The 8,432-nt window shown below is 45.4% G+C and overlaps 1 non-coding gene across 1 annotated transcript; it reads right to left on the bottom strand.

The window, feature by feature from the left end:
- Window positions 1-8,325: 8,325 nt before the first annotated feature.
- On the bottom strand, window positions 8,326-8,432 carry LOC148210945 (small nucleolar RNA R71). The gene has a single exon (XR_015792014.1). It is a non-coding gene; the product is annotated as a small nucleolar RNA R71 (small nucleolar RNA).

Genomic DNA, 8,432 nt, shown 5'->3' with positions numbered 1-8,432 from the left:
TCACCTCTTTTGCTTTACAGGTCAGAATGATGGGTCTATGTTGAGGCGATGCACCATGATCTTTGGGTCGATGCCGGACATGTCTTCGTGAGACCATGCAAAGACGTCCGAGTTGGACCTGAGGAAGTTGATCAGCTCCTCCCTGGCAGTGGCCCCCAGCTTGGTCCCTATGCTTACCTGTCTATCGGGGCTAAGCAAAGGAACAAGCTCGAGTTCCTCTGTTGGTGCTGAGAGTTCCCTTTTACCTAATTTCAGTAGGTCGGCCTCAGGCTTCGGCAACTCGTCCCAGCTAGCTTGTTCATCCAGTGGGCATACTGATCAGCCTTTGAGCGTGGAGGCGTAACATTCCCTTGAGATTCTCTGCTCTCCTCAGACTGTGCCCACTCCATTAGGAGTTGAGTACTTCAAGACTTGATGGAGTGTTGAGGGGACGGCCCGGAACGAATGGATGATGGGTCACCCGAAGATGGCGTTGTAGGCCGACCTACCGTCAATCATGACGAACTCGACCATTTGGGTTACTTGTGTATCATCCTGCCCAATCATAACCGGCAAGTCGGTACACCCTTCTGGGGAGACCGATTCTCCAGAGAATCCAACTAAAGGTGTTGGACTCTTCTTCAGCTGAGACCCGGTCCATCCCAAGGCCAGATATGTCGGGAGGGACAAAATGTTGGCAGACGCGCCTCCATCTACCAATACCCTTCTAACCAAGACATGGTCGATAAGAGGGGCGATCACAAGTGCATCATTATGGGGTAAGTGGATCCCCTCTAGATCGGCATCGCTGAAGCTAATTGAGCAAGTTGGCTTCTGCTCCCTGATGATACATACCTCGCGCCTGGCTTCGCGAGCTAGCTCTTTTCTTTTATTTCCGGACTGGCCCCCACTAGGGCCCCCGAAAATAGTGTTGATGACCACAGGTCGGTCATTTCGACGAGGTGGCATTCTTGAACGCTTTCTCTCTTCTTTTTTCTCCGCTGAGTTGGACCTCGGTTTTCCAACAAATTTTTTGAAGTAGCCATCTTGAATAAGGTCTTCAATTTGGCGCTTCAATTCCCAGCAATTTGATGTATTATGGCCATGATCGCGATGAAAACGACAATATTTATCTTTATTGCGCTTGTCTGGGTCACCTCGGAGCTTCTCAGGTCGCTTGAGGAGCTTTTCCATCCCAGTCTCCTCAATGTTTGTAAGTATTTCAGAGATGGGGATGGTGGTTGGAGAATAACGTTCGTAGGGTCGGCTTCGGTTGGGGCCGCTATCCGACCTGCGATACTCAGCCCTGCTATTGGAGGAGGATGACCCCCTTGTCCTTAGACTTGGAATCAGCCTTTCTCTTCTCTTGACTAGGCTTCTTATGGTCGACCTGCTTTTCAGGTTGGTCAGTCTTGGTCTGGAGGAGCTCTTGTCCATCGATGACTTTCTTCGCCTTCTGTAATACTTCGGCGAAGGTGGTTGGGGCCTCCTCTCCGAGCTTCACGGTGAGGAAATAGCACATGTCCGAGTCGTCGGAGCAATGCGCGACCTTCAGCTGCTCCTCTTGGAACCTTGTGACATACTCACTCAGCGTCTCACCTTCTTTCTGCCTAATGGTGGCGAGGTGAGTTGCTGTCTTTCTGTCGTAGTTCCGAGAAGAGAATTGGCTAATAAATTCTTTCCTCAGCTGGGAGTAGGTCGAGATCGACCTGGCCGGCAGTCTTCGATACCACAGGCGCGCGCCAGTGAGTGCGATCTGGAAGGCGCGGCACTTAATTGCATCTGTTGCCACCTGAAAATCCATGATGCCTTCGAAGACCTCAACATAGTCTTTTGGGTCCTTAGACCCGTCATAAGGCTTCATGGTGGGAGTTTTGAATTTCGGGGGAATTGGGGCCTCCAAGATGTCCGAGGTGAATGGCGACTCTCCCAGGTCGTCATAATCAAATGGACTCTCTTTTTTCTCGTACTTAGCCTTCAAGGCCTCAACCTGAGCATCAAACTTGCTCTTTAGCTGGTCGAACTCCTCCCTTGTGATCACTCCCGGGAGTTATCATATTGTAGGAGGACTCTGCCTGCTGGTTGGAGTTCCTGTGTGAGCAGGACGAAGATTGTCCCTTTCGGAGGGAAGAGCTTCTCTTCTTGTTGAGATGCTCGCGGAGATCACCCCTCTGGTGAGTGTACTCTTCGTCCTCACCTCCTTCAGGGTGCTCTTCCTCGACTGGACCGAGGTGATGACCCATTTGCTCGCGCATGTCATCGCGCGCCACCCGGTTTTCAGATCGAGACCCGGCACCCGCAGCTTGCACCATATCGTTGTACATTTCTTCCATGGTGCGCATCTGAGTGCGCATTGCCTCCATTTCTTTTTGAAGTGCATCAAAATTTTTCCTTGTTGGGGCTGGGGCTGGTCCTCGACTAGTTCTCTTCGAAGTCCCACCTCGGCCGCGATTGACCTTGGATGGCTTCAGATGTGTCGGTGGTAGGACAGGCGTGGTTATGCATGCCGACCTACGGAGAGGCTCGGTCCCAAGGCCTTCATGAACCTGTCCCTCTACCACCTCTGCCCCGACCTCCCTCTGGTGGCCATCATTGGCAGCTAGAGCTCTTCGGTAGGCTGTGTTGGTTGAGAGTGCTGGCTGAACCATTTTTCTCACGCTTTTAGATCGGGACGACTTAGATTGTCCTTCCCCACAGACGGCGCCAAATGTTTATGCAAAGGATTGCACAACGCTGTTTTACGAACCAAGCTCTAACCCGGTCTCCAGCTCGACCTGAACTCAAGAGTGAACCTGCACAAGAAGGTAAACTCTCCGACGCTCAAGTCAGTGTAGGTCGGACTCAATATTAAGTTCGAGGTGAGATTCGATACTTGAGCGTGGAATGAGGCCCTCTATTTATAGATGGTGGATCCGACAGTACTCACGACCGGCGGTTACATGTTTTTTCTCATGTCGGACCTGTCGGGTCTCGAGCAGATTTAACCTGGTCAGGTCAAACTTTAGCATGCGTACTTAGCCTTTTTTCAATGGGTGACCCCGACCTCTTCGGCAGGTTCGAGGTGGACGTGGGATTCTTTAATTCTTGAACATCAGTAAGCGTCCTCCACATGTCCAAGGTATTTTTACCCCCAAACATACTCTATCATTGTAAATTCATCCTCTATCATGTAAGAAATATACTATATGAAAAATTATTACAATCACAAAGATTTCTCTCCTCGATTCCAATTACACAAAACACTATTTCAAAGCAAATATCATTTAGTTAACTAGATTTGATATACCAGACTTAAATTATTTCAATTGAGATGAATAAAACCCAAAGGCCATGGGCTTCTTTTATAGTAGTTGGAGCACACTCCCACCTTATATCTTTTCGATGTGAGACACAAACTTCAATTCTACTATTTTTTTAAAAAATCCAACAGATCTTATCTTGTGAAGTGTTCGACTATTGGGCTGAAACTTTTTCTTTGTCTCGAGAGCTTTAATCTTTAAGACAATTTGTGTACTTAAACATGAAAGTTGAAATCGAAATGAATTTGAGAGCTTTAACGTCTGAGAATTAGGAGTTCACATAATCAAAAAGATTCCTAATCCCAATTCACTAGGCTTTTCACATCATTTGGTATCCCAACATATCATTATAGATATCCTTTGTTTGGTACAAGGTTTGATAGCTTGAAATCGAAGTGTGAATAACTTATTCCCATGAATTTATTATGCTCACTGACTAGGGTTTATACCCTTCTAAAAGCGTGAGTTTTCTCTCTGCCCTTACTCTCATTTTCTACTTCCTTTTCATACCTTGCTTCATTTCAAATATATTTATACATTTTATTTAGTAAAATTAATTAACTTAAATTAATGAGTAGTTGTGAGTTCGATTCCCAGGAGGTTGTGAGTTTGATCCCCCATCCCTACATGTTGTAATAAAAAAAAAGTAGTTTTAAATTAATTCAATAAATTAATTGATAATAATTTATTAAATCAATACAATCAGTCCTACTTTATGATTAACAATAATGAATTTATTATTTGTTGATACAGAAATTTGACTTCTTGGGATTCCACACCAATTTTCAAGAATAAAAGGGATCGACGAGACCTGCAAAACAGAATAACATTAAAGACCGGTGTGACTCTTGCCACATAGGCTCCGATGCTTAAGTCAGAATCGGAGTAGTTGAGTATAAAGTGTAGAGTGTTGTGAGCATACCTCTAGGGTTTGACTTACCCTTGTATTTATAATGGTCGACTCCTAATCCCTTCAGGATCAGTTGAACCCTAATCCTCCTAGGGTTTACATTCGTCGAATCCTTATACACTCAAGGGATCACAAAATGGGTCTCACGCTGTACTATTCAGGGCTGAGACCAAGTCGACTCGGGCTGGGCTTGCACAGGAGTCGGGAATCACTAGAGAGGTTCTCGACCACTGGGCCGAGAACCCCTCGACGCCGAGTAGTGCTCAGCGTCGACCCCGGGTCGACCACGGCTGGACTGGGTCGATGGGCCCCGACCCGCTTACCTCTCTCCGGGTCCGCTCCTTCTTCGGCTCTCTTTCCTCTTTTCGGTTGCTTAGCCTGATCTCTATTTTCTCCCTATAACAATAGCCCACACTCTCAAAATAGAAGCATAGAGCATGCTAAAGCTTCTATATTGAGAGTATTTGTCGCTGCTAATTATCGTCTCCATGAGCTGGCTGTCATAGGCTCATCTTCTTTGTTGTAGTTGGAACACTTGTCGTTGTCAGTTGTCGCTTTTATGGGCTGGCCCATTATAGCCCCCATACCCTTTTGTCGTAGTCGGTTGTAGTCAAGTCTCTTGATTTACTCTTTGAACTTGGCGTTGTCAAATTGCTTCCCATTGTCTGTCACAATGGCCTGCGGTATACCAAAGCGACATATGATATTTGTCCATACGAAGGACGTGACTCTGGATTCCGTTATGTGGAAGAGCGCCCCGGCCTCGGCCCAGTTTGTAAAGTAATCCACAGCAACTACAGCGAACTTTATCTGACCTTTGCCCAGAGGGAAAGGACCAATAATATCTACCCCCCACTGCGCGAATGGTCATGGGGCCGTGATGGGGGTAAGCAGCTCGGGAGGTTGGTGGATTACGTTTCCGTAGCGTTGGCAATTGTCGCAAGTTCTAACGAACTTCTTGGCGTCCTGGCTGAGGGTCGGCCAATAGTATCCTTGTCGGATCACCTTGGCTGACAGCGACCGGGCGCCTGAATGATTGCCACATACTCCTTCGTGGATTTCGCTGAGGACGTATAGGCCCTCTTCAGGGGTTAGACATCTCAGTAGAGGTAGGGAAAAGCCGCGCCGGTACAACGCTCCACCTCGGACCACGAACCGAGCTGCCTGCCTTGCCAGTTTTTTGCGCTCCTTAGGGTCTTGTGGTGAATTGCCCTTAATGAAGTCCATAATCGGGTCCATCCATGAGGGCTCTGGAGCGCCAATCTTCATCAGATCTGGCTCCAAGATCGAGGGATTATCCAAGATTTCAACGGGGACTGACCTGGCCAGGTCGGTCTCGTATGCTGATGCTAACTTGGCCAAGGCGTCAGCATTAGAATTTTCTGCTCGGGGAACCCGGCTTACTTCGTAAGTTCGAAACTGGGCGAGGTACGATCTGACCTTGCCCAAATACTTCTCCATTCGGGAGTCTTTTGCTTGGTACTCTTCCTTGATCTGGCTCACAACCAGCTGGAAGTCGCTGAAGACCTTAACACAAGAGGCCCCCAATGCTCTAGCGATTCGCAGACCGGCAATAAATGCTTCATACTCAGCCTCGTTGTTAGAAGTCCGGAAGCCGAACCGCAAGGCATACTCAAATCGCTCGCCTCCTGGTCCGAGCAAGAGGACCCCGGCCCCGCACCCCTTCTCATTGGAGGATCCGTCGACATAGATTGTCCACGGTAGGTCGAACTCGCTCAGCTCGGAAGGTGTTGTGAGCTCGGCTATGAAATCTGATTACGCTTGTTTACATGCGTAAAAAGAAGGTTTTAGATGCTGTTTTTACAATGTTTCAGCTTTGTTTCGGATTTTTCTCGGTCGTTTGAGTTCCAATTCATGCAAAATTCATATATTATGGTTTGTGGTTGGCTTATATTGTATTTATGACATTTTAGGACCATTTGGGAGTGCAAATTAATCAAAAGAAGCAAAAAGACGGAAAAACCATCATGGGAGGCGCCAGGCGCCTGGGAAGCCTGCAGAAAAACTGGTTTTCTTCCAACTTTGCCCTTAATGAAACGCGTCTTCCAATGCGTTTTGGTGGTTCCAACCGATGCATACGTGTAGAAGAAGTATTCCACTATCAGTTTGAGCACGATTTGGTCAGTCAAAAGAGTTGGAAATGGGTGATTCACCATCGTTTTAGGACCTACCTAACCAATTCTGCACAGCTATAAATTCCAGCAACTTCTCCACCAAAATCATCAAGCCTTGCTTCCTTCTCTTGATCATTTTTAGTGTTTCTTTGTTGCTTTCTAAGTACTTTTGAGTTGCTTTCATTAGTTACTTTTGGTTTTTAAATCCCGAGCACTTTACATTCCTTTATTGAGCTTGTTTTGTTTCCATTTGTACTTAGTCATTTTCTACTTATTCAAATATATAAAAATCCAGCACTTTGCTTATCTTCCCTTTGCCTTTACTTTATTTTTAGTTAAGAGAGTTGTGTTTTTGGAGGAAAGAGCACGTGACAGTCTCCCTTGCTTGAAAGAGAAGGGCGAAGCTCTCAATCCCGATAAAAACTCTCCGTTAGTTAACTTTTGTTTTTCACACATGCATTCCACATTCAACCGTTTTACTTGCTGTATTTTCTTCAATATGTCTTTCTAAATTCCCGTCTCTAGCCCGGTTATGGATAGTTAGCCTTTTATGTCTAAAAAAGGTTGCTAAGAAGTAGTGTTTTTGCTTTCCATTCATTGCTCAACATGTTTTCCCAAAAAGTTAGGATTTAGAGAAGGCCACTGTAAGTCTTAACAAGTCAATACTGAAAAGGTTGCTTATTTGCATTGTTGAGTGGTTAAACCGAGGAGAGGAGCGCCTTAGACATAAGGGTTCCGCTTAAGTAGCCTAGACATAGGACCTTAACCCGATGTTGCGACTATTTCCATCCTAAAACTAAGATATATCTCATAATAGACATATTAGGGAATGTCTTAGGACTTTGAACTTGCTTAGACATAAGTAAAGTGAGAAGCGTAGTCGTTAGTTTCTAAAGTAAAATGCATATTATCCTTAGCATGTCCTTGATTCTTTGATGGCTAACTTGAAGTAATTCGGGCTAGGTTTTATTATTATAAGTCCAAATCCCAAATCCAAAACCATTATTTGTGACCACTTCCCATTTTACAAGAATCACTCATTTCAACATTCACTATTCTTTAAAACTTCAGAGTTTGGAAATTATTTAGAAGTCCTTGAGGATCGATACTTGGATACTCCATCCATTTTATATTACTCTGACAGGTGTGCGCTTGCATCTATATAATTGTTACCACGCTTAGTGCGTGCGTTCAGCAAAACGCCAGTCAAGTTTTTGGCGCCGTTGCCGAGGACTTTAGTTTTAAAATTATTTTCAAATTCTTTTAGTTTTTATTTTTGTGAATTGTTGTTGGGTGTAATTTCCATCCACCGTTTTTGTTCTATATTTTTGGTCGTTTATCTCACAAGGGTAAGTTAAAGTGCATGAGCACAAGATCTTTTCTTCTACCCCTTGACCCTGAGATTGAGCGGACCCTTCGAAAAACTCGAAAGGAGCAAAGACTTCGAAAACAACTAGAAAAGCAAAAAGAGAGACAAGGTGAAATCAGTCCTGAAAGTGAGGTAGAGAGTACGAGCACATCAATGGCAGATATTCCACCTCGTGATCCGGTTGATCCACCTGCTGTTAACGGTAATATGAGGGATCATGCAAGAAATGATGAATTCAACCATATCCAGGTGGCGGACAACAGAGACGTGGCAATGCGAGAATATGCCGCCACGGCTTTTCAGAACTTTGATTCAGGGATAGTCAACCCTATTCCAGCCCACGCAAACTTTGAGCTTAAACCAATGATGTTCCAAATGTTGCAGACAATTGGACATTTTGGAGGGCAGGAACATGAGGATCCACATGATCATCTGAAATCATTCATTCAAATTGCAAAAGCATTTCGATTACCTGGTATAACAGACGATGCTCTGAGACTAACACTTTTTCCATTTTCTTTGAAGGACCAAGCTAGAGCATGGCTCAATGCATTTCCACCGGGATCCATCACCACATGGGGGTCGTTAGTGGAGAAGTTCTTAACAAAATTCTTCCCACCTACTCGCCACGCTGATATCAGAGAGGAGATCATCTCCTTTAGACAGTATGATCGTGAACCTGTTCACGAGGCGTGGGAGAGATTTAAAGAACTAATCAGGAAATGTCCGAACCATGGCTT

This window comes from Momordica charantia, assembly GCF_013281855.1.
Source record: "Momordica charantia cultivar OHB3-1 chromosome 6 unlocalized genomic scaffold, Mcharantia_2.0 BLBB01000006.1, whole genome shotgun sequence".
NCBI lineage: Eukaryota > Viridiplantae > Streptophyta > Magnoliopsida > Cucurbitales > Cucurbitaceae > Momordica > Momordica charantia.
This window is presented reverse-complemented; position numbering and strand designations above follow the sequence as displayed.